We start from the raw sequence: 26,831 nt of genomic DNA, 5'->3' as shown, positions 1-26,831 counted from the left end.
AAAAATAGCATTGTTTACAACGAAAAATATCTTGTGCTTTTAGTTGTGACATGTGACGGAAATTAAAGTTTTTCGCCCAAAATAATATTAAGTTAATTTTAGTTGTGACGTGTGACGGAAATTAAAAATGTTGTTGCAGAGACCATCTTTTTGCGTTGGCGGCCTTCGCACAAAATAATATTAAGGGTAACGTTTTACAAGACGGTGCACCACCTAATTTAAAAATATCAAATAATAATAAAAACGGAGATCGAGGCGCGTCTTTTGATTCCTCGTTTGATAATTTTTGATAAAAATTAGATGATGCACCGTCTTTTAAATCGTTACCATATTAAGTTGTATAGAATCGACGGGATGGCCTACAAGGTTTCATGTCATACTAAATCGCTCCTGATATGGCCGGGCTAGTACCTTATTTGTTCCCAGAACGTACCCGATCTGCATCCGGCAAAGGACCAACAAAATCGATAACGGGGAGTGTCCTTATCTCTACAACAACAACATTAATTACTTTGGTAAAAGTGCAGTTTACGGTACCCATCGAAATTTGGGCCAAAATTTTCGAGTGAGGTATCAAAAGGCGCGTATTCACGTCTAGATCAAGAATCCGAAGATATTAACGAAAAACCGAAAAAAGACCCGCGGGTCCCTCCGAAACCGGGGGTGGGATCCATAGTATTTTTGCTCAGAACACCTTTCTGCGTTGGCGGCCTTCGGCCGCGCTTATAAAAAATAACCCTGGGCTACGCCATGCCAAGTCCTGGTGTGTGGTATAACCGTGGCTACCGCCACGGTGATGCACAATTTTTTTTGTGGGTACAAACACAACAACAACCACATTAAATCGCCAAATTCAACTGCAAATATCTCCGGACAGAGATAACATTTTTATTTTCCGCCTTCGGATTATTGTTCTCGATATTAATACGCGTCCTTTGATACCTCACTCGAAAATCTTGGCCCAACTTTAGGGTGGGTACCGTAAACTGCACTACTACTTTTACTTTCTGATTTTCATTCATACGTATGTGCATTTTTAAATAATAAAAAAAATTTCATATTACTCTAATAGATAGCATCTCCGCCGGGTTGCGATGCAGCTCAGAATAGACCAAAATCAGAGGAAATCTACAATTAAATGCATATTCACGTGTCATTTGCCAAGGATACAAGGTACTTTACAACCAACATGCTTTGGAATACGGTACCAAACTGGTTGGATGTATTTCCCTAAAAAAGGGGGGAACACGCATCTTGGTTTGCCAGTATTTGCTTCGGTAATTTATATTGATTTGTATTGATTAAAAATTGCAATAGTAGATAATGTAATGTGAATTAAAATTGAATAGGTAGTCAGAGCAAAAAAGGCAACTGATCGGCATGCAACTGTTATGTATGTGGCGCCATCAGGAGCTGCTGCTGCTATCCTAGAAGCATTAGAAGCAGAAATGTCTGATTGTTTGCATCACCAAAGGTGTGCCATAACATGGTTCGCGTTAAGCACGCTCTCTTAAGGCAAAAAAAAAAAAATATCGCGTCTAGTCAGGCCCGATTGTCCAGGAATCATCGCACCAGAAAGGGTAAGTAAATTGGCTACCATATTAAATAATTTGTCATGCTTTTGTTGATAATCAACTGAAGAATGCAAATACGACAGAGTTCGAAGTTCATGTGAAAACCAATTAATTTTTTTAATTAGCGTTTGGAGAGAAAAATACATATGTATGTATGCATAGAACTGCATAGAAGGAGGAATTAATTAATTATTATCAGTAGATTTACAAGATTTTTGTCATTCTCCCTGCGTCGCAGTTGTCATTATATTGCGTTAACAGAGGACATCAACACCTTACTACCCACAGCCAGTTAAAATTTTAGTAGACTTTTGCATTGCGGTCATTATTAATATTCAATCCCTAGAAGGTTTAATGTAGTCATGTCAATAGTTCCCGAGATGGTGGGGCTAGTACCACAATGGTGCTTGTTACCGGAACGTGGATAGATAGATAATTTATTGAGGCTTGCACAGTGACTTGCACATCTCCTTCACAGCACCTCATCCTAGCCGACTTCCTTGATGAACCCCAGCAGTGTTCTTGGCTTGCGGGATTAAATGTGGGAATGCTCTGGCCATGGTGAGCCCATAAACTTAGCCCTACATCTTGAAATTGCACAATAGAAGGATATGGTCCGCCTCTGCTGATCCATCACAAAATCGGTATGTGTTGTTCGATATTATACCCAGCTTTTGCATGTGACTGTTCAGTCTACAGTGTCTTGTAAGATTAGCCGTTAGGATTCTTAGGTTATCTTTTTGAGAAGCCTATTAATGCCCTATATCGAGTTGTGCTGTAACCCCCTAACACTAACTTAGATTGACACAGGCCTGGCATATTGCGCCAGTGTTCTCTCTTTTCCCTCCCTTCTACTATTAGGGGCATTTATTGAGTGAGCCAACTGCCAGGAACGGCTCGGGATCGATGGGTAATGCAGTTGCTGCCTCTCTTTCCGGGTTGTTCGCCTGCTGTTGTTGTTATAGCAGTGCTTCGTCTCATCCAATAGGTGCGACCGATCACAAATTCTCATCAATGGCTTCTAACGGGAGTCCAAGGAAACTTTCTGTTTCAACAGGGGTGGACCATAATGAGAGGAGTGTTAGAGGCGTTGGTTCCACAATACAGTTAAAGAGATGGTTGGTGTCATGTGGGGACACATTACAAGCAGGACAATGTTTTGTATGTCGGGGTTGATTCTGGATAGGTAAGAGTTTAACCTGTTACGTTATCCAGCTCGAAGTTAAGCTAGAGTGACTATTCTCGTTTCCCTAGGGAGAGTGTGCTCATCCTCTGCTAGTTTTGTTCCTTGAGTACAGGAATCACCGGCATAGAGATCCGACGCCTGCTTGTGGAGTTCACTGAAGACATGCTTGTGTTTTTTTAGCTTCACACGGCTGTGTTCTCAGGTGCCGTATTTCCTCATAATGTAATGAGGCCGTGAACAACAAGAGCCACAAACGATTTATAAAAGTTACGAGGACGCTGGATTTTGGAATCTAGCCCAGAGCAACCTATCCGATGCAACCATCCCTTGCACGTGAAACACTGACAAGAGTACTTATTTTTTTAATTTAATTTATTTATTATTACGGCTGTTTAGGCCTAAAACTAAGTACAATTCATTGTTATAATCACTTATTTCTATTGAATATGCTGTTGGAATGCCATGCGATTCCGATCAGCATATTTACTAGCGTGACAAAGGGACGAGTATGGGAGCCACTCATTTAAGGAAGGTTGGAAAGGACGCGTTTACAGTCCTCCAGTGCTCCCAGCTTAAGGCAACAAAATTTGGAACTTATATTTTTCAATTATATGTGTATTTTAAGCTGTCGGAATGTATTAGTCTCCTATCAGCACAGCTAAACATGTCTTTGGATGTTGGAAATTGAAAATAACGTGTATCCAATCACCCCTCAACTTTGTTTAGTAAAGACGCTGTCGGAATGCATGAAGATTTCGATTAGCACAGCTCAACATATAATGGGAGGTTGAAAAGGACGTTTTTCCAATCCCCCCTGCTCCAACTTTTGTTTGGCCTTATTTTCGATATTTTTGTTACACATTATATAATTTTATTGTTATATTAATGCTGTCGGAATGCGAGTGATTCCGATCAGCAATAGTAAATATCAGCTGGAAATACCGAATTCCAGCGAAATTAGTTTTTGGAACTGTCTGGAGTTACAGGTGGCGACCGATTTTCTTTTCCTTAGGGCCGGATGCATTGTATTTTGCTGCTTCCAATATTACCATTCCCTTTTCGCGCTCCAGTATCGGATATATCATGTAAAAAATAAGAGGAGAAAAACTTTATCTTATTGGAAGGGTTTTACTCTGCTCCAATAAACTTTTTTTAAAAGTATTGAAGTTATTACTACTTTTTATGTGATTAGGAAGTTTCTTTGAAATATTTCAGGCCCTTATATATATGACCGTCCTAAAAAGATTCTTTTCCGCCAAACGCAGCAAACTCATTTCTCAGGACCGGGGTCAGGAGAAGGACCCGGATTGGGGTCGATACCTTCCCGGAAGAGGAGAGTATGGCGCAGACCCGCTGCAAGGATCTGCTGTGAGGATGACAATTTGTGGGAGGGACGCAATAAATTAAACACTGAGTCCGCCTGCTCATTACCCTCTACTCCCCTGTGGCCTAGGACCCAGGGCAACAGTACTACCTTGTGTAATCCTAATTGATTTAGCTTTTCTACGCACTGAAGGACCAGCGCTTACTTTATTTCGAACGCCGCAAATGCCTTTAGTGGGGCCTGACTGCCTGACTGAGTATGGCAATTGTTTCATTGGGGTATCAGCGCTGAAGGTTCAGCTTAGCGCACTAACTTATGGCGAATACTTCCGCTTGAAAATGCTCGGATGTGCATTTAGAGTTACTGATATTTTGGTTCTGGGTCCGAAAACTCTGGCTCCAATCCCCTCTGGCGTCTTCGAGCCATCTATGTACCATACGATCTTGAGCAGACTAGTAATACATTGCACCCGCCCATACCTATAAAGCTGTACCAAGAGACTGAGCAGCCCATTACATTTTGGCACAACCGGAGCACTGCTGGACATCGAATCTATATGAAAGCTATGCATTCAAAAGTGTTTGTACCAGTGGCTGGTGCACACCGAACTGGACCAATGTATGCTATATTGATGCCTGCACAAATACCAAACTATGCTTATTGGCACGGTTGAGCACATACAGTACCTACATTTATACAAGGTGGAACACCACACTATCTACATGGCGATGTAGCCACCGATCACGTTGTTGTAAGAGATTAATTAAAATATGTTATTCATAAACACTGATTCTTATATTTTCATTATCATTAAACTGTAGAATGTAGACTCATGACTGGTATTCTTACTGGACACTGCCTTCTGGCGTCACATGCCTTTAAATTAGGCTTGGTCAGTGATAGCAGATGTAGGAAGTGCGGGTTTTGGAGGAGGAAACGATCGATTACGTTCTGTACTCGTGCCCGGCGCTTGCCAGGCTGACTCCAGCTGACAGCTGTCAGATCTAGAAGCAGCAAGTGGCTTAAGTTCTAGGAAGCTTCTGGTATTTGGCAAGAGGACGGAGTTATTTTATAACATGTCCTGTTGTTGATAGGGTTTTTAGCTTGGTCGTTAAAACAAACTTCTGGTAACACTACGGACTCATTCAGCCTATGTGAGGTCGTCATGAACCCGCCAGTTTAACCTAACCTATATTTTGTTTCGGTTTTTACTTTAGAATCAACCGTTTAAGTAAGCGAGGTCAGCTAACTAAGCGCCTTTAAATGTAGATCCATAAGGAACATGGGGTCGCCACAGCCTCGGCTGTTAAAGAAACAGGATTCGCCACGGGTAGGTGAGGTTCACAATTGGGTGGGAGAAGCTATATATTGCGCTGGCAACCCATTGAACGGGTTGCGCTACACAACCTCCTGAACCAATTTGGTATCTTACAGAGGCGACTCTTACGCAGGCATGCCTACCGCGGGTATACTCTAAGCCCCCTAACCCGCTGGAGCCATGAGAAGCGTTAGTGACCTTGGGTGTCCCAAGAAAAGTTCCGTCGTGTCTTGTGTTGTTGCGTGAGCGGCCAGGCAGCAGCGTGCAACAAATGCACAATTCAGGAGGATACCCTTGCTGAGCCCAGAAAATCTGGGAAAGTTGGATGTACTGGTCGGATGCAACAAACGAGTATATTCTGTAATAGCATATGATCAACTTGGAGATAACCAAACGTTTATTTTCCTGTCCAACAGGGAACTGGTTCTAGACCCTGCCGCTAAAGAAGTATAGGCGTATTCACATCAATTCGTTCCCGGGTTACTCGGGGAAATCAGTTTTAGCAGTACTTGGCACTTTTCATACTGCACGTCCATACAAGAACTTCGGATAATGAATTAAACAGTTGTTGTTGTTGAATTAAACAGTCATCTGCATTTGTTTGTTTTTGTAGCACGTCTAATTTCCTTCGTAACATCAATCAATTATCCCTTGTTATAATGTTGTGTTCTCTATGAATGCAACAGCGAAGTATCTTCGGGTACCCCTGATTCTAGTTATCTGAAATCGCCTTTGGCCTCCCAGAAAAGAGCTAATTGTGGAGCCCTATTTATAGAACACTTTTCGGGTTAAATATATTAAAAGCTTTAATCTATCCTTACTGATATTAGTTTCTTTCTCATTCTAGGTAATTTGATTTTGACGATGTGCGCATAGCAATATTCCAAATATTCCAGCTGTAGCTGAAGGAAGAACATAAATTTGCTCAAATTATAAGAAAACTGCAAAAACTATCCCCCCGCCCTTTTAGTACCACAGATAAGGCGCTAACAAGCATACTATGGGAAAGGGTCAAGACCAAAGGATCAATATCACCTGTAAATCGACTTTGATAGCACGAATTGGGGCTTCCGGTATTATCCCTACAAAACTCATATGGCTCTGCAAACTGATGTTGAACAACACCACCAGCGCAGGAAAAATTGGGCATCATCACTGAGCTTCGAAAGTTTCAGAAAGGGCACAGCTATTAATAGACGTTATTGTACTTAATTAGCTTGTACATATCAATATACACATATGTAAAGTTCACTAGAGTAATAAGGGAATAATTTAAATTGTAAAAAAACATTGTATATATGAATTATTTATAATTAAATATTATCTGAACATAAAGGACGCGTTTCATTCGTGGAAAAAGCGATTTGACAGAAGGTAACCGATACTGGTAACCGATAGAACAGTTACCCGTGTTGTTGTTGTTGCATATGTTTTGGTTAGCGATAATGAAAACATAACTGATCAAGTAACTTAAAAATGTAAATAACATCGAGCGAGAAGGAATGTCGAAAACACAATAGGTAAGAGCGAGAAAGCGAGTCACACGTACACAATTTTGAGAGCGCATGTATTACCTTTTTCACGACAGCAATGCAAAAGTCATTAAGATGATAATTGGTGAACAAGTTATTGGTGACGATCAAGTAATCGATTTGGTAACGGGTACCTGTCTTGTAGGGAAGTAAGTTGATTTTTCTGTCACACGGCCAATATATATTGCATTATTTAAATCGCTATCCCCTTTTGGCTTCTATGATTACTCGAGTACTGGACTCGAGTCCGTGTATCCGAATACTAAATTTTCCATATTCGAGTACCTGAGTAGTTCTGAGTACTAGAGTCAGCTTGACTCGGCAAATCAGTATTTGCGAATTCGCAGGAATATTTGGAAAAAAGTTAAGGTTAAATTAATAACAAACTACAATGTAATAAAGCAATGAAAATCGCAATCATTGTGTTAAATATTGTTATTGTGAAAATAAGGGTGGCAACTTATGTATTGTCTAGGGGCGGCGAATATCCAAATCCGCCACTGTATGCATATATATGTGTGGTTTGACAATTTATGTGTGTGAATGTGTTAGTGTGTGGTGTGTTAAGTGGGTGGCAGGGTTGCACCTGCCAATGTGCCGGTGTTGTGGTGAGTGGTCACGCACGCTTGGACAATTATGAAGAAGGACGTTTGTCATCACCTCATGTTGTCCATGCTATACCGTGCCAAGATTAGGCATATCCTCAATAACACATTTTTTCACCATGTCCACCCAGCTCACCAATGTATATTTACTGTATTTCAAATTTGTTCCACAAGAAACCGCGAATTGTACTGCTATCATCAGCGGAGCCATTTGGATTTATAACCACCGTATTTTAAAAATAATCGCTATACAAACCAAGCACCTGCGTCTTGCGAAGCATATTTTGTACCCATATATCCATTTATAATACAAGTAAAAACAAAATAAAATATTAATAATTTTTTTGTTTTCAAAATTTTACATCTAAATTTAGATCTAAAAGTATGTTGAAAAAAATCTAAATTTTTTTGTTTAAATTGCTTCACCGACACTTTCCAGCGATTTAGGTTTTTTCTCAATTTAGGTAGCAATTTAGGCAGTCGCACCCAGTCTTAAAAATGTATAACGGAATGATATTTGTGTATATTTGACTTTTATATTTGAGATTTGAAGCATTCCCGAACTTATGGAATTTCATCAAAATATTGTTCAACTCCAATCATGAGAGGCCGTCCCATTCTTTTTTTTTTATTTTGTAAGTATGTGGAAGTGATTGGTTAGCGGGAATTTTCTATTCAGAAAACTACACATGTAAATGCACTTATATATATACCTTTGTTAGTTATTGTTATTATTAATTTAATATTAAAAACCTATTGGACAATTTATTAAATAATACCATACAAAATAGTTTTATTTTATATAAAATAACAAAATCTTCTATAAATTAACTCTTATACATATATTTTTGATTTTCGTAATCGAGAACGACACTTGCATACTACAATAAACACAGCGCCTCATGTTAAAATAAAATATATTGCAGGCAGTCCATAGAAGCGCATGTCCAACAATTGTGTTTGATTTGTTTGTGATGTTTGATTAACAGTGCATTATACATACATACACTTAAAACAGATTTAAATTAATTTAAAAAATTCGCAGGATTATTTAAATAATAGAAAATGTCTTATTATAAAAAATATGTTAATCGACATATATATGTATGAGAGTGTGCCAAAAAAGACGATATTTTTTTTGGCTCTCACCCGACAATTTTAGAGAATATGTCCAAACAAAAATTGTGTCAAGGGCGGAGCACAAAACTTGAAGTTTTGCTATTTAAATAAACGGGAACTAAATCTTTTAACATTATTTTGCCCTGCAAACTATGAAGCATTTTTTTTTTTTTTGTGATAAAATGAATGCATGGATCGCATTCCGCACTAAATTCTGAGCAAATAATTTTATCCAGCCAAACTTTCATCGTCGGCATTGAATTTATTCTTGGTAACACCAATGTAATTAAAATCGTTTTCCACCTTATCCTTCCACCGAAGTAGCGACCCCTTTTCTTCTGCTTTCGTAAGCGGGTTCCGATAAGCAAACCTTCTTGGCCTTCATCTTTCATTTGCATAATATGGCCTAGTCAATATAGTTGGTAAGAAGGAATATAAGTAGCAATTTGTCAGTCAAACAAACCACCGCTGGATAGCTAAATGGTTAGCGCAGCGTGCCTAAAGCGTACTGGTGATGAAGGCTTAGCACCCTTCGAAATGGATCTATCTGCGCAGCTATGGCAGGTTGTCTGAAAAATTTTCTACTTACTATTCCACAAACAAAATACAATTTTTCAAATTTAGAAAAAATAACAATAATTCGTTCTCCACAACTTAATAATGGATAGCACCGGGGAACCTGACCCTAAGCGATGGCCGGCATCCACCGTATCCACTTCCACCAACAGAAAGCATATCATCCGTCAGTCACCACGTGGTCGATCTAGTTTCACGTATATTTTTATTAGTTCGCTTGAAGATTGACACAAAAAACACATACAAATTTTTCGTATCGTCGCAAACAACTTTGTTACAGGCTCACAAATTACAATTTTGATGAATTTTGGCTCTTATCTATAGGTCTATAGAAACTTCCGCGATGAAAATTTGGCTCGATACATTTTTTTGTTCTGAATTTAGGCTAAATACAATCCCAGTATTCATTTTATAAAAAAAAAGCTTTATATTTTGCAGGACATACTAATGTTAAAAACTCCGTCTTATTTAAATGTCAAAACTTTAAGTTCCGCGGGGGTTCTATTTCTGACACAATTTTTGTTTTGACATTTCTCTGATTTTTCGGGAGCGAAAAAAAAATTATCATCATTGTCACCCTTATATGTATACATAGTACTCGACTTGTATATACACTCTTATAATTAATTATTTATTAAAATATCAATACATATTAGAAAACTTGTTTTGAGTGCCAACCTCACGTTAGTTTAGGCTTAACTCCCACTACGAAAAGTAATGGGATGCACTTGTAACCGCTTTTTGCTTTCTTTAAAGTTGTTATTTAATATCGCTGCATAATTTGTCCTAGTAATTTGTTAAGAAGTTTATCCAAACCAGGGGTCTGCACTTTACAGCACAATTATGCTCTCATTGCGTATGCAATCCCATGATCTAACCCTATTCGAATGGCTTCACAAGGCCCATCACTTTGCCTTCAAAAAGCGGCAGAATATCACTGTCATTTACAATCTCTTCCTGTATCACTGGGCTTTCTGGATCCTCGCAATGTGTTTTGAAGAAGAACCTAGTAATTAAAAAAAATGATCGCAGTTAATATAAATAAGTAAATCTGTGGCAATTTGTTATACAAACAAATGTATAAGTTTAACACGATCTGTGGTAGAACGTTTGTGGTTTTTACCTTGCTTTTATTAGCTAGGGTTGTATGTAAGTATGTAACGGAATCTTTGGGCATAGTTTTCACCAACTTCCAGAAGTTTGATTAATTTAAAACTTTGCACACGTATCAAGGACCGTTAACAATGCAATAATTTGATGAAGGGGTGACATAAGGTCAAGGGACATTGACTAAATTGATCTTATTTGAGATTTTTGGCGACCTTTAAATTTCTAACTTTATGTTGTTATGCTGGGTCGAGGTCAGGTTTTTACAATAAAACTAAATAGTTTTTTTTTTGGATACCAATATATTTCGGTTGCTCATAAAAACCAATTAACAAAACAACGTTATAAAAAACTGATCCTACAAAGTACATACATTTTATATCACGTCCTCCCTGTGTGACGTGGAGTTTGATACTGATTATTGGTTAACAGGTGTTTGTAAATATGTGCGCAATCATCTGTATCACTCTTAAAGTTAAGTCTTATGTCCGTCGGCGTGTTTATTATATGCAGTGTCTCTAGTGTGAATCGTTTCGTATACTTTCGTTCTTGTATAAGAATTCTAGCGTCGTCAAAGTTTGGTGAGTGAGTGGCCGGTAGCGGTTGATGCTAAGGTGACATAAGGTCAACGGACATAAGGTCAATTAACCTTATTTAGAATGGCCATAAGCTAATTGAAACTTTGTGCTCATATCAAGGACCGATGACAAAGCAATAATTTGATGGTAGGGTGACATAGCTCAAAGGACATAAAGCCAATCGACCTTATGGCCACTTCAAAGGGCCATAATTTTAATTGAAACTTTGGACCGATATCAACGGATATAAACTTACGACCATTTCAAAAAGGAAGCACCCCCGCTTTTTACACTCAATCTAATTATTGTGTTAATAACTTAAACTTTATTATGGTAATTTTATTTTAGTTAAATTATTCAACCCACCTTTTACCTGTAACGTAAAATCTTTTTTTTTTACTAAATATTATTTTCTAATTTTTAGTACGGTTAGATATAAAGCGCACTTTTTCCAAACTGTTATTTATTATGATTCAAGGTTCGATTCGAGCTCAAGGCCAGAAAAATAATTTTTTTCTAATGATAATTATTATTTTTTAATTTTTCTAAATTTGAAAAATTGTATTTTGTTTTTGGAATAGTAAGTAGAAAATTTTTCAGACAACCTGCCATAGCTGCGCAGATAGATCCATTTCGAAGGGTGCTAAGCCTTCATCATCAGTACGCTTTAGGCACGCTGCGCTAACCATTTAGCAAACGTTCGCGCTTTAAACGCCAGCGCCCCTCAGGAGCGAACACTGGGGGAGGACGAACTAAGCCTGTAAGCGAACATCCGTCACCAATAGGCATCTATATTTAAATTTAAATTACTCTGATTTCATAGAATTACAACTTAACGAGTCACAAAAATTTTGTTCTTTCCTAGTAGACACTCAAGCGGACATTTCTTTAATAAAGATATCATGTTTAGACAGAAATATTTCCTTAAATACGACCGACTATATTAACATTACCGGTGTTACTTCCAATTCAGTTTCCACTTTAGGTAAAATTACAGCAAATTTTAATTTTTCTAACTTTTCTACTAAACATACTTTACATGTAGTTGATGAATACTTTAATATTCCATCCGATGGCATATTGGGTAAAGATTTTCTGAAAATTAACAAATGCATTATTAATTATGAAAGAAATAGTATTTCCTTTTGGATAGGTAATGAAAAAGTCGCGATACCCATCCTACATGGAACAGAAAGCGACAGTTGTATCATTCCTCCGAGATGTGAAATATTCAGACTTTTTGATTTAGGAGATTTACCCGAGCCACTTTTCGTGAACTCGCGGGAAATTGAAAAAGGTGTTTTTACAGCGAGGTGCATTGTTAATTCTAGTAACCCAATAATTAAAGTCATAAATGTGGTATTTAATATATAAATCACTATTTAGTAATAAGCACTATTTATTTTTATAAAATATTTTTATTTAACCGCTCCTAAAAGTATGTTACAAAACTTTTTTAAATATTTCAACCGAATGAAAATTTTTGAAAGACAATATTTTACAATTGAAAAATAAAAATTAACAAGAACAAAAAAAATTCAATTTATTTAAAGTAGGTACATTTAAAGTTGAATATAAATATAACCCTACAATACTCCCCCTTCCGGAGATTTAATGTTAAATAAATTAAAAGTAACTTTCTTTTTTGTTTTTGTGTTAGGTATCTGTATTTTATCAATCATTGCTGGTTTTAAACGATCAATAGGAATAGATTTAATTTCATTGTTTATTTCAATTTTAAAGTTTTTAATATCTTTTTCAATAACTCTATAAGGACCTTCATACGGATGTTGCAAGGAATGTTTGTTTACTACATGTACAAAAACAAAATGACAATCTTTTAAATCTTTTGGAACAAAAATACCACTAGAATTTTGATGATGTTCCAAATTTGATTTAAAATTTTTAAAATGTTCACGCAAACTACTTAAAACATCCGTTGAAGTTATATTCTCTGTAGTTGAAACAAATAATTCAACAGGTAATCTTAAATTTTGTCCATAAACCATTTCAGCCGGTGTTGCTGAAATATCTTCTTTAAAAATCGATCGCAAACCCATAAGTACTATTGGTAACTCTTCATACCAATCTCTGGATCCATTCCTAGCCATTATTGAAGATTTAAGCTGTCTATGAAAACGTTCTATCATTCCATTAGCTTGGGGATGATAAGGAGAAGTTGTTATTTGATGACTTCCAAGAAGTTTCGTTAATTCTGAAAACAAGTTTGAAGTAAATTGAGATCCCTGATCTGTTGTTATTTCTAATGGAACTCCAAAACGTGAAATATATTCTTTAAAAAATTTATTTACAACCGTAATTGCAGAAATATCTCTTAGTGCGAATGCCTCTGGCCAACGTGTAAATCTATCAATTATAGTTAATATGTAACGATATCCTTTTGAAACAGGTAAGGGTCCAACAATATCTAAGTGAATGTGTTCAAATCTAGATTTTGGAATTGGAATTTTCATAACTGGAGATTTTGTATGACGATGTACTTTCGATTTTTGACAACTTATACATTCTTTAGACCAAGTATTAATATCTTTATTCATTTTAGGCCAAAAATATTTCTTAACTATCAAACGACGTGTAGCTCTACTACCAGGATGTGAAATCCCATGTAACATATCAAATATTATTTTTCTTAAATTGTTTGGAATGAAAGGCCTAGGATTTTCTCCTGACACTTCGCACCATATATTAAAGTTAAGAACAGGAATTTTTATTAGTTTCAAATTTAAAAATGTTTGCTCTGAGGTAAGTTTGCTTAATTCACTGTCTTGTTGTTGTTCACTTTGTAAAATTTTTAAATTAATGTCCGAATTATTAATCGCTTCTACTTCAAACGCACGAGATAATGTATCAGCTACAACATTTTCTTGTCCTTTAATATACCTAATGTCATTCGTAAACTGAGCAATGAATTCCATATGTCTAGTCTGTCTTGGACTGCGTTCTGTTTTTGAATTTAAAGCAAATACAAGAGGCTTGTGATCTGTGAAAACTGTAAATTCACGTCCTTCTAGAAGGTAATTAATATTCAAATAAATAGCTAATAGTTCCCTATCAAATGCACTATATTTAATTTCGGATGGAGACAATTTCTTTGAAAAGAATGCAAGTGGTTGTGACTTATTATTAAACGTTTGATGTATGACACCACCTATTGCCGTATTGGATGCATCTACATTTAAAGAAAGTTTTGCATCTTTGTTAAAATGATTTAACAATATCGCAGATGCAAACTTTTCTTTAATGCATTCGAAAGCTTTATTAGATGTATCGTCCCAAATTAAAATCTTGTCTCGTTTCTTATTTGTTCTATTAATTAAATCATAGATAACTGTCGTAAACTCTGCTAATTTTGGTATATATCGATGGTAATAATTAACCATACCAATAAATTTTTGTGCCTGCTTAATAGATTTTGGACGATCAAAATTTCGAATGGCTAAAACTTTTTCTTCTGAGGGTCTAATTCACGTTTCAGAAATATTATGTCCTAAAAAGTCAACATTTGTTACGCCAATAGTACATTTACTTGGTTTTATATTTAAACCGTACTCCGTTAGGCGCTGAAATAGTACGCTAAGATCTTTGAAATGTTGTTCCTCATTTTCGCTTGCCACTAAGAGATCATCAATATATGTAAAAACAAAGTCTAAATCATTAACTACTTCATTAATAAATCGTTGAAAAGTTTGCGCGGAGTTCCTAAGCCCGAAAGGCATTCGTACAAATTCAAACATGCCAAAAGGCGTAGTGATTGCAGTTTTATAGATATCCTCTTCTGCCATTGGAATTTGGTGATAAGTTCTTACCAAATCTAATTTTGAAAATATTTTCTTATTTCTTAGATTCATGTTGAAGTCATGAACATGGGGCAAAGGATAACGATCAGGAACTGTTACGACATTTAATCTTCTAAAATCTCCACAAGGACGCCAGTCATTTAACTCCTTCTTGGGTACAAGATGTAAAGGAGATGCTACTGCTGAATTAGAAGGTCTACATATCCCTGTCTTTACTAAAAAATCGAATTCAGTTTTAGCTACTTTGAATTTAATGGGGTCTAAACGTCTTGGTTTAGAAAATGGCAAATTTCCTTCAGTGACTAATCTGTGAACTGTTGTATGTCTAACTGGTTGTGAATAATCTGGTTCAGAAAATAAAGAAGGAAATTCTTTTAGTAACTTTGTAAATTTGTTATCAACAGCGAAAACTTTTGGTAGCGAAACATTACAAACACATGAAATTGTGTTAACTGAAAGACTTGTTATCGGATCTACTAAGCATTTGCGTTTAACATCAACTAAGAGACCATATTTACACAAAAAATCAGCACCGATAATTGGTTTAGCTATATCCGCTATTAAAAACGTGAACGGAAATTCGCGACGCAGTCCTAAATTAATAATTAAAAGTTTTTTACCGTATGTCGAAATCGTTGAACCGTTAGCTGCAGTTAAAATAATATCTGATGACTTTTTCGAACTTGAAGATTTTGAAACCGGAAGCACTGAAATTTCTGCTCCACTATCTATTAAAAAATTAAGTTTGTTTGTTTTATCAAAAATAAATAAGCGACGTGAAAGGTGTCTAAATGTCCGTTGTTTGTCGCCGTAACAACGGATAACTTTAGTTTGACGAACTATTATTTTTAAAAGCGCATGGTTGTTCGCACTTCAAAGCCTGATTACCAAACTTATAATGATACCTACAGAGCCAATTTGGGTTGTCACGAGACTTTGATCGATATCTATAAGGACTTCTAAAACGATTCCTACTAAAATATCGGGACCTTGAATAATTTTGACTCATCTGATTTTTAATTTCACTGATCTCTAATGACAATTTTTCAAAATTTTTGCACATCATGTTAGTTGTTTGAACCAAATTTGAAATAATTGCATTTTCGCTTTTAGAATTTGGAAAATTACTAACTGAGGCTATTTCATTTTTATTATAAACTTCCCAAATATTATCGGCTAATTTAACTAATTCACTTATTTCACTCAAATTCGAACTAGTAAGAATAATACTTAAATTTTTGGGCAACTTCCTTATCCAAAGTTTTTTAAGAATTTCTTTGCTAAAATTGTTTCCAGAGAGTAGCACTAGAGACCGATAAAACTCAGAAGGTTTACGATCTCCCATTTCTGAATCGGATAACACTCGATCTAATTTGGCATTCTCACTTAATGAGTGCCGTTCAATTAAAATTTTCTTTAATGCAGAAAATTTGTCATTTTCAGGAGGATTTTGAATAAAATCAAGAATTGTCATAATTACATCCTGTGGAAGTGCAGTTACGACATATTCATATTTTGTCCCCTCCTGAGTAATGTTCTTTCGACTAAATTGCATTTCAGCATGGATGAACCATGCTTCAGGGCAATTAGTCCAAAATTGGGGAAGTTTTACCGATGTAGCAAAAATTTCATTATTTTGATTCACATATGGATTTGGTAAATCATTTTGATAATTTTCATTATCCAAATCAATAAGTGAATCGTTTACTTGATTTCGTGGTGTAGATGTACGTATATTATTTGATGGTGAATGAAACATTGTTAATAGAAATAACTACAAAAATTATATTATAGGAAGAAATAAAAAATGTCCGGAAAGGAGCGTTTACAAAACCCAAATTATTAATCTATTTTGATACATATACAGATACATATAAATAATATTAATACTAGATACAGCTCACCAAATATTTGTCGCAATGGTTTTAAAATTGATTGATGAATTTAGACAATGTATTGTGCAATGGCTTTAAAATTGATTGATGAAATTGGACAATGTATTGTGCAATGGCTTTAAAATTGATTGATGAAATTAGACAATGTATTGTGCAATGGCTTTAATTGTTTTGTATTTGTAGCTTTTGTTGTTGTTGCTCTTGCAATGTTTGATTGAAAGGCTGATGTTAATGATGCAGCGGTAACGCCTGAAATAATGACAATCCAAAAATACGACGAAGACGACGTCGTGCAGTTGAAAATAAACTAATTTTATAGAAGTGAATCTAGTTTTTGGACCACCACGTCTACGTCAAATACGCGTTAGAGAGGGCTCTTGTGATGTTCACGATATATTTGGTATATATTTTCAACTTGTTTTTCAGATAATTTATCGAGTAGTGAGGACACTTCACACTAGTTTAAAGGTACGAATTACAAAACTTTTAACGAGTTAGAGCTGGACGTTGCAAGATGTTACGCACTTTATTTGAAAGTGAATTTAAATAAATCTCTTCGCTGGTCTTTTGTAAATCAATTAAAGTTTGTTCAAGTGCACCACCTTTAATAATTTGTTTAAGAATTTGCTGATAAAAACGTAATAAGTTGGATATAGTAAACAGAACTATGGTATCGTTTTCGGAAGTCAATATGGTTTCCACTCGCATAATATATAACTAGGAAGAGAATAAATCGATTTTTGCTGAACATCAACTGGTGGCGTTATTATTTCATACAGCATACAAGAATTAAAATTTGATTCGTTGCCTTTGAAGGACGGGTTTAATGTTTGGCTGGCTAGATCGCCAATGTGGTATTTAATATATAAATCACTATTTAATAATGACTATTTATTTTTATAAAATATTTTTATTTAACCGCTCCTAAAAGTATGTTACAAAACGTTTTTAAATATTTCAACCGAATGAAAATTTTTGAAAGACAATACTTTACAATTGAAAAATAAAAATTAACAAGAACAAAAAAAATTCAATTTATTTAAAGTAGGTACATTTAAAGTTGAATATAAATATAACCCTACAATAAATACCACGGATGATATAAAGTATGTCAAAAGGAATAGTATTCGGACAGAAAAACTTTCAAACTATAATGTTTATACAATTAGCAAGACAGAAACAGAAGACAAACGTACGAAAAAACTGACTTCAATTTTAAAAAATCAAATACCTCAACATGCTCATAGTAAATTAATTGACCTTTGCATTGATTATGCCGACATTTTCGCTCTACACAGACGGACAAAATGACTTTAAACAACTTCTACGAGCAAAACTTAAGATTGACAGAAAACGAACCGGTATATGTTAAAAACTATACATTGCCATACTCTCAACGCGAAGAAATAAATCGCCAAGTAAATAAATTGTTAGACAACGATTTGATTGAATCCAGTTATTCGAATTACAATAGTCCTTTGATTGTAGTCCCAAAGAAAGATACTAATGGTCAAAAAGCTTATCGTATGTGCGTAGATTTTCGCGCGGTAAACAAAAAACTCATTGCTGATAAATTTCCACTAGCTAGAGTTGACGATATTTTAGACAATCTCGGTAGAGCAAAATATTTTTCCACATTAGATCTTTTTTCTGGATTTCATCAAATCGCCTTGCATCCTGACTCACGTGACATTACTTCTTTCAGCACCTCGGTCGGCGCATTTAGATGGAAAGTGCTTCCATTCGGTTTAAACATAGCATCAAATTCATTCTCACGAATGATGACAATAGCTTTTTCGGGTATACCACCCAATGTCGCATTTTTGTACGTCGACGATATTATCGTCATAGGTTGTAGTGAAGCACACCACATTAAAAATCTTTCAAAAGTTTTCGATACTTGTAGGTCTTTCAATCTCAAACTTAACCCAAATAAATGCAACTTTCTACGACCAGAAGTTACATTTTTAGGTCACAAATGTTCAGCCAAAGGTTTGTTGCCAGACGACTCTAAAATAAACGCAATTAAAAAGTATACAAAACCGACTGATAAAGACGCGGTACGACGATTCGTCGCGTTTGCAAACTATTACAGACGGTTTATACCTAGTTTTGCGTCTCTGGCAGCGCCTCTGAATCGATTAAGCAGAAAAAGAGTTGAATTTGTATGGGATGTAGAGTGCGAAAGAGCATTTTTATCTTTGAAAGCAGCGTTACTTTCACCAAAATTACTTCAATATCCAGATTTTACTAAACAATTCATTATTACAGTTGATGCTTCCACAACTGGATGTGGCGCTATTTTGAGTCAAGAACAACAAGGTAGTGATTTACCAATTTGTTTCGCTTCTAAAGCATTTAATAAAGCCGAACAGAAATAACCCATTATAGAATTAGAGCTTTTAGCTATTTACTTTGCAATCAAACAATTTCGACCATACGTTTATGGCACCCATTTTATTGTAAAGTCAGATCATAGACTTCTAGTATACTTATTCAATATGAAAGACCCATCTTCAAAAACTTTCAAGAATAAGACTAGAACTAGCTGAATATAATTTCACTATTGTATATATTAAGGGAAAATCAAACGTCGGTGCTGATGCACTATCGCGTATTACAATCGATGAGATCAAGGAATCGAACAAACAAAATTTAGCAGTTCAGACAAGATCCATGACAAAACGGCAAAACGACAATAATCTTCATATTAAAACAGACAAAAACGACGAAAGACAAATTACTATACATGTCTACGACAAATTTTCATTTAATTTTTCAAAAAAGATTCCGCGAATAAGATCTGAAATTACGTACGATAAAAATAATAAAACAACAAATTTAAGAATTTTTGCGCATATTAAACATAAGAAACTCGAGTTACTTAGTTTTGAGCTTGTTAACGAAATAATGACTTTAGAGAAATTACTTTCGAGGCTTGAATCAGAAGCCGGCAAACCCAAATTAAGCAGATTGAATGGCCTAAAAATGATATTATGTACGAACATTATACTATTACAAGTTTCAAAAATATTGGAAGTAAAATTTTAAAATCATTAGAAATTATGTTAACAGAATTTCTGGTCGACATTGCGGAATGAAAAGACTTTACGCAAAACTACGAACAAAATTTTATTGGAAGAACATGACTCGTGATATATCGAAATATATCAAAAATTGTAAAGATTGTCTTTTAAACAAGGTTAAACCTAAAACAAAAGAAAAACTTGTTTTAACACCAACTCCTTGTAAACCATTCGATATACTAGTAATTGACACAATAGGACCCCTACCTGAGACCAAATATGGTAACAAGTTCGCACTTACCATGATTTGCGACATGACTAAATACCTGGTAACAGTCGCTGTGCCAGACAAATCGGCAAAAACAATCGCTTCAGCAATCTTTGAAGGCTTCATTTTAACATACGGCACAATGAATGCCATAAAATCAGATTTAGGTACTGAATTTAAAAATTAATTGTTTGAAGAATTAACTAAACTTCTAAATATTAAACATAATTTTTCGACTGCATACCATCACGAAACTGTTGGTACGATTGAACGTAATCATAGAGTTTTTAATGAATACTTACGTGCATATTTAAAAGATACTTTTTCTGATTGGGATGTTTATTTAAAATATTTTACTTTCCTACACAACACTACGAGTAGCACAGTTTTCGACAATCAATTTTCTCCTTTCGAGTTAGTTTTTTGGAAAAAGGCAATTTTGCCTAAAGAATTGACAAAAGAAACAATTGACCCAATTTATAGCGTCGAAAACTATGCCAAATAAGTCAAGTTTAGGATGCAGAAAACGCACAAAATGGCACAAAATCTAATTAATAAAAATAAATTACAAAGTAAAAATCTGTACGATAAAACGGCACGACCTTTAATTGTAAAAATCGGAGATAAAGTACTTTTACAGAAAGAACCACATCATAAACACGAAAGTATTTATCAAGGTCGGTTTATTATAACAAAAATTAACGAACCTAACGTAACTATTTTCGATGAAGTTAAAAACAAAGAAAAAGTAGTACATAAAAATCGCCTAAGTAAAGTAAATTAACATTACTTTAAGACTTTGATTAAACTTTAAATTTGATTGAAAAATAAATCCAAAATTTTTTAGTATGTACTAGCATTTAAGCAGCCACGAAGGCTCAAAAAATTGTTAAAACAAAAAAAAAAAAAAAAAAAAAATAGCGCAAAAATTCTGTACATTCAAATGAAAAATGTAACCTCTCAAAATTATAGTACAAGCAAAAAAAAAAAAACGTTTAACAAAAGCTTAGCCTATTATCGAACAAATTGTATTTACCAAGTTACAAACAAAAACATATTCTACACGTCACAAATTAATCTATATATATAAAAGTGGTGTGAAAAATATATAGTAATTCATCAATTGAGAACGGCACGACCAATTTGGTTCAAATTTTTTTTCAGTTCTTCGTAATTGCTAGGGGAAGGTTTTTACGAAAGAAAATTTTGGGAAAACCCTGCGGAAAAGTCGGAAAATTGGAGAAATCGAAAATTGTGAACGGCAGGACCGATTTCGCTCCAATTTTTTCAGTTTTTCGTAATTGCTAAGAGGTTTTTACGAAAGAAAATTTTGGGAAAACCCTGCTGAAAGGTCGGAAAATTGGAGAAATCAAAAATTGAGAACGGCAGGACCGATTTGGCTCAAATTTGTTTTCAGTTCTTCGCAATTGCTAGGAGAAGGTTTTTACGAAAGAAAATTTTGGGAAAATCCTGCGGAAAAGTCGGAAAATTGGAGAAATCGAAAATTGAGAACGGCAGGACCGACTTGGCTCACATTTTTTTTCAGTTCTTCTTAGTTGCTAGGGGAAGGTTTTTACGAAAGAAAATTTTGGGAAAACCCTGCGGAAAAGTCCGAAAATTGGAGAAATCGAAAATTGAGAACGGCAGGACCGATTTGGCTAAAATTTTTTTTTCAGTTCTTCGTAATTGCTAGAAGGTTTTTACGAAAGAAAATTTTGGGAAAACCCTGCGAAAAAGTCGGAAAATTGGAGAAATCGAAAATTGATTATTAATATAACGAGATAAATAACAGATGGTGCTGTGTTTCTGTAAGTTTCGGATAATTGTGAAATTCATTGTGATAAAATTGCATTTTGAGTAGAGAAATTAACGGGATAAATAACAGATGGCGCTGTGCTTAGGTTGAGCGTAATTTGACAGGTGCACTTTTCTCATTGTCATTTTTTATTAAACAAATGTGCTATTTTTCTTGCTGCAATTGATTACAGTTTTTCTGATTTTCGTGTTCATCGATTAATTTTTCTGATTTCGGATAGTCATATATCGCGTATCACATCCACAAACGGTACAAGCATTACGAGCAATTGAAATTCTTTCGCGATATTTATCAATTCGATAATTTTTTAAGAAAATAAGTTTGCGTGTAAAAAGTGAGGTTATATTCTTGAACTGCGGGCATATATTGCGATACATTCATTCCGTAAGTATTTTTTTTAAAGAATTTTCTTTTTATTAGGATTAGTCAAAAATTACTTTATTGCATTTTAGCTAGAGTTATTTGCTTGACTAATACCTCTTCATATTAAAACAGACAAAAACGACGAAAGACAAATTACTATACATGTCTACGACAAATTTTCATTTAATTTTTCAAAAAAGATTCCGCGAATAAGATCTGAAATTACGTACGATAAAAATAATAAAACAACAAATTTAAGAATTTTTGCGCATATTAAACATAAGAAACTCGAGTTACTTAGTTTTGAGCTTGTTAACGAAATAATGACTTTAGAGAAATTACTTTCGAGGCTTGAATCAGAAGCCGGCAAACCCAAATTAAGCAGATTGAATGGCCTAAAAATGATATTATGTACGAACATTATACTATTACAAGTTTCAAAAATATTGGAAGTAAAATTTTAAAATCATTAGAAATTATGTTAACAGAATTTCTGGTCGACATTGCGGAATGAAAAGACTTTACGCAAAACTACGAACAAAATTTTATTGGAAGAACATGACTCGTGATATATCGAAATATATCAAAAATTGTAAAGATTGTCTTTTAAACAAGGTTAAACCTAAAACAAAAGAAAAACTTGTTTTAACACCAACTCCTTGTAAACCATTCGATATACTAGTAATTGACACAATAGGACCCCTACCTGAGACCAAATATGGTAACAAGTTCGCACTTACCATGATTTGCGACATGACTAAATACCTGGTAACAGTCGCTGTGCCAGACAAATCGGCAAAAACAATCGCTTCAGCAATCTTTGAAGGCTTCATTTTAACATACGGCACAATGAATGCCATAAAATCAGATTTAGGTACTGAATTTAAAAATTAATTGTTTGAAGAATTAACTAAACTTCTAAATATTAAACATAATTTTTCGACTGCATACCATCACGAAACTGTTGGTACGATTGAACGTAATCATAGAGTTTTTAATGAATACTTACGTGCATATTTAAAAGATACTTTTTCTGATTGGGATGTTTATTTAAAATATTTTACTTTCCTACACAACACTACGAGTAGCACAGTTTTCGACAATCAATTTTCTCCTTTCGAGTTAGTTTTTTGGAAAAAGGCAATTTTGCCTAAAGAATTGACAAAAGAAACAATTGACCCAATTTATAGCGTCGAAAACTATGCCAAATAAGTCAAGTTTAGGATGCAGAAAACGCACAAAATGGCACAAAATCTAATTAATAAAAATAAATTACAAAGTAAAAATCTGTACGATAAAACGGCACGACCTTTAATTGTAAAAATCGGAGATAAAGTACGTTTACAGAAAGAACCACATCATAAACACGAAAGTATTTATCAAGGTCGGTTTATTATAACAAAAATTAACGAACCTAACGTAACTATTTTCGATGAAGTTAAAAACAAAGAAAAAGTAGTACATAAAAATCGCCTAAGTAAAGTAAATTAACATTACTTTAAGACTTTGATTAAACTTTAAATTTGATTGAAAAATAAATCCAAAATTTTTTAGTATGTACTAGCATTTAAGCAGCCACGAAGGCTCAAAAAATTGTTAAAACAAAAAAAAAAAAATAGCGCAAAAATTCTGTACATTCAAATGAAAAATGTAACCTCTCAAAATTATAGTACAAGCAAAAAAAAAAAAAAAACGTTTAACAAAAGCTTAGCCTATTATCGAACAAATTGTATTTACCAAGTTACAAACAAAAACATATTCTACACGTCACAAATTAATCTATATATATAAAAGTGGTGTGAAAAATATATAGTAATTCATCAATTGAGAACGGCACGACCGATTTGGTTCAAATTTTTTTTCAGTTCTTCGTAATTGCTAGGGGAAGGTTTTTACGAAAGAAAATTTTGGGAAAACCCTGCGGAAAAGTCGGAAAATTGGAGAAATCGAAAATTGTGAACGGCAGGACCGATTTCGCTCCAATTTTTTCAGTTTTTCGTAATTGCTAAGAGGTTTTTACGAAAGAAAATTTTGGGAAAACCCTGCTGAAAGGTCGGAAAATTGGAGAAATCAAAAATTGAGAACGGCAGGACCGATTTGGCTCAAATTTGTTTTCAGTTCTTCGCAATTGCTAGGAGAAGGTTTTTACGAAAGAAAATTTTGGGAAAACCCTGCGGAAAAGTCGGAAAATTGGAGAAATCGAAAATTGAGAACGGCAGGACCGACTTGGCTCACATTTTTTTTCAGTTCTTCTTAGTTGCTAGGGGAAGGTTTTTACGAAAGAAAATTTTGGGAAAACCCTGCGGAAAAGTCCGAAAATTGGAGAAATCGAAAATTGAGAACGGCAGGACCGATTTGGCTAAAATTTTTTTTTCAGTTCTTCGTAATTGCTAGAAGGTTTTTACGAAAGAAAATTTTGGGAAAACCCTGCGAAAAAGTCGGAAAATTGGAGAAATCGAAAATTGATTATTAATATAACGAGATAAATAACAGATGGTGCTGTGTTTCTGTAAGTTTCGGATAATTGTGAAATTCATTGTGATAAAATTGCATTTTGAGTAGAGAAATTAACGGGATAAATAACAGATGGCGCTGTGCTTAGGTTGAGCGTAATTTGACAGGTGCACTTTTCTCATTGTCATTTTTTATTAAACAAATGTGCTATTTTTCTTGCTGCAATTGATTACAGTTTTTCTGATTTTCGTGTTCATCGATTAATTTTTCTGATTTCGGATAGTCATATATCGCGTATCACATCCACAAACGGTACAAGCATTACGAGCAATTGAAATTCTTTCGCGATATTTATCAATTCGATAATTTTTTAAGAAAATAAGTTTGCGTGTAAAAAGTGAGGTTATATTCTTGAACTGCGGGCATATATTGCGATACATTCATTCCGTAAGTATTTTTTTTAAAGAATTTTCTTTTTATTAGGATTAGTCAAAAATTACTTTATTGCATTTTAGCTAGAGTTATTTGCTTGACTAATGCCTCCTATTAGACAATCAAACCTTGGACGACGTACACGCCGTGCAATAATTAGTCAGAATGTCCGTGATAATCAAACGCAAGGGGAACGTGCAGAAGAAAATGAATGGAGACGTTCCCATATTGCACAAGTTCGCGCTGCACAATCATCACCACAAATTCAACAAAATGTTGTTAGAACACCAGCCATAAATGCAGGCTTGAATCGCGCTGCTTTCGAATACGATTCCGCAATAGCCTATAAAGATCTTCGCTGCGTTGATGTCGGCTCATTGTCTGTCGTATGCCAGCATTGCAACGCTTTGAAGTTTCAATCAGAAACCCCCGGCTTATGCTGCGCTGGTGGCAAAGTGAAATTACCCGTTTTAACCCACCCGCCAGAGCTATTGTATTCGTTACTCTATGGAAATACAATCCAATCAAAACATTTTCTAGAGAATACACAAAAATATAGCGGATGCTTTCAAATGACATCATTTGGAGCCCAAGTTGTTGATGTACCCGGCTACAATCCCACTTTTAAAGTAATGATGTCCCATTATTATCAAAATGAACAATTATTGTTATATTTTTTTGAAATTGCTTCCAAACATTCAGATTCAAGGGCAAATTCACCATCGAGCGGGCGCTTTGTTACCACTACTGAACGAAGATCATAAGTTCCTTCAGATCTATTTCGTTGGTGATTCAGCAATTGAACTAGATCAGCGTTGTGCAATTTTGACTACGACTAAACGTGAAATGATCGAACAATTACAAAATCTTCTGCATGAGCATAATGAATTGGTCAGATTGTTCAAAACAGCATTGGATATGATGCCTTCAGACGACCACAAAATCATTATTAGAGCAGACAAAAGACCCGCTGGAGGCCATGCAAGACAATTCAATGCTCCCAGTCGCAGTGGTGATTGTTGGCGAGAATAAGGAATCACGCGATATTGTTCTTTACCGTCGGGATGGTGGACAATTGAAGCGCGTTTACGAGACGCATCGGTCATATGATGCACTTCAATACCCGTTGATGTTCTGTCGTGGAGAGGGTGGATATCACTTCAATATAAAGATGGTTAATCGAACGACAGGTTTGTTTATAAGTCATCACTTCTAATCTTCTATATCAGCACTTCTATTTCGCAACCGAGTTCGAATTCATATTTCAGGAGAAGAAACGAATAAGAAGGTCAGCTCAATGAATTTTTATGCGTATCGTTTGATGATTCGGCGCGATGAGAAAATCGTGTATGTACATCCAAGATTTCTAAAAAAAAATGAGTGTACTTGACGTTTGGAATGTCGTAGAATCCATCGGCACCACTTTTTTCTGTTTGTCTGTATGATATCGATAATCTCGGAAACTAGCAAATGGATTTTATGAGACTTTCACAGATGGATAGCCTGTAATCCAGAAGGGAATCTAGAACTTATTTCATTAAAATCGCGAGAGAAACAAAAAAGATATAGTTGTTTAAGCTATCATTAAGCTACGTTTAAAGATTTTTTTTTGAAAAACGAAGGAAAATGCATTTAGTTGCCAAACAAATATCAAAGAATGCCTTTGCAAAGTTTTTATTCAATTTCATATAAATTAAAAATCAAATTCATGAATAGATACAGTGGCGTACCAAAAAAAATTATTTCACGCTGCCATATTACGATAATCGGTTAAAATGAGGTTACCTAAACCTCTAAATATGCGTACAATATGGGCATCAAACAATAGAGGACGGTCACA

The 26,831-nt window shown here is 34.8% G+C and overlaps 1 long non-coding RNA gene across 1 annotated transcript; it reads left to right on the top strand.

The window, feature by feature from the left end:
• LOC137236867 (uncharacterized) lies at positions 1 to 6,732 on the top strand. Its single transcript, XR_010948679.1, has 4 exons — positions 1 to 186; positions 1,073 to 1,277; positions 1,350 to 1,580; positions 6,250 to 6,732. It is a non-coding gene; the product is annotated as an uncharacterized lncRNA (long non-coding RNA).
• The last annotated feature ends 20,099 nt before the right edge of the window (positions 6,733 to 26,831 follow it).

This window comes from Eurosta solidaginis, chromosome 1 (genome assembly GCF_040869045.1).
Source record: "Eurosta solidaginis isolate ZX-2024a chromosome 1, ASM4086904v1, whole genome shotgun sequence".
NCBI lineage: Eukaryota > Metazoa > Arthropoda > Insecta > Diptera > Tephritidae > Eurosta > Eurosta solidaginis.
Note: the sequence above shows the minus strand (reverse complement) of the source record. Positions and strands in the feature narration are given on the sequence as shown.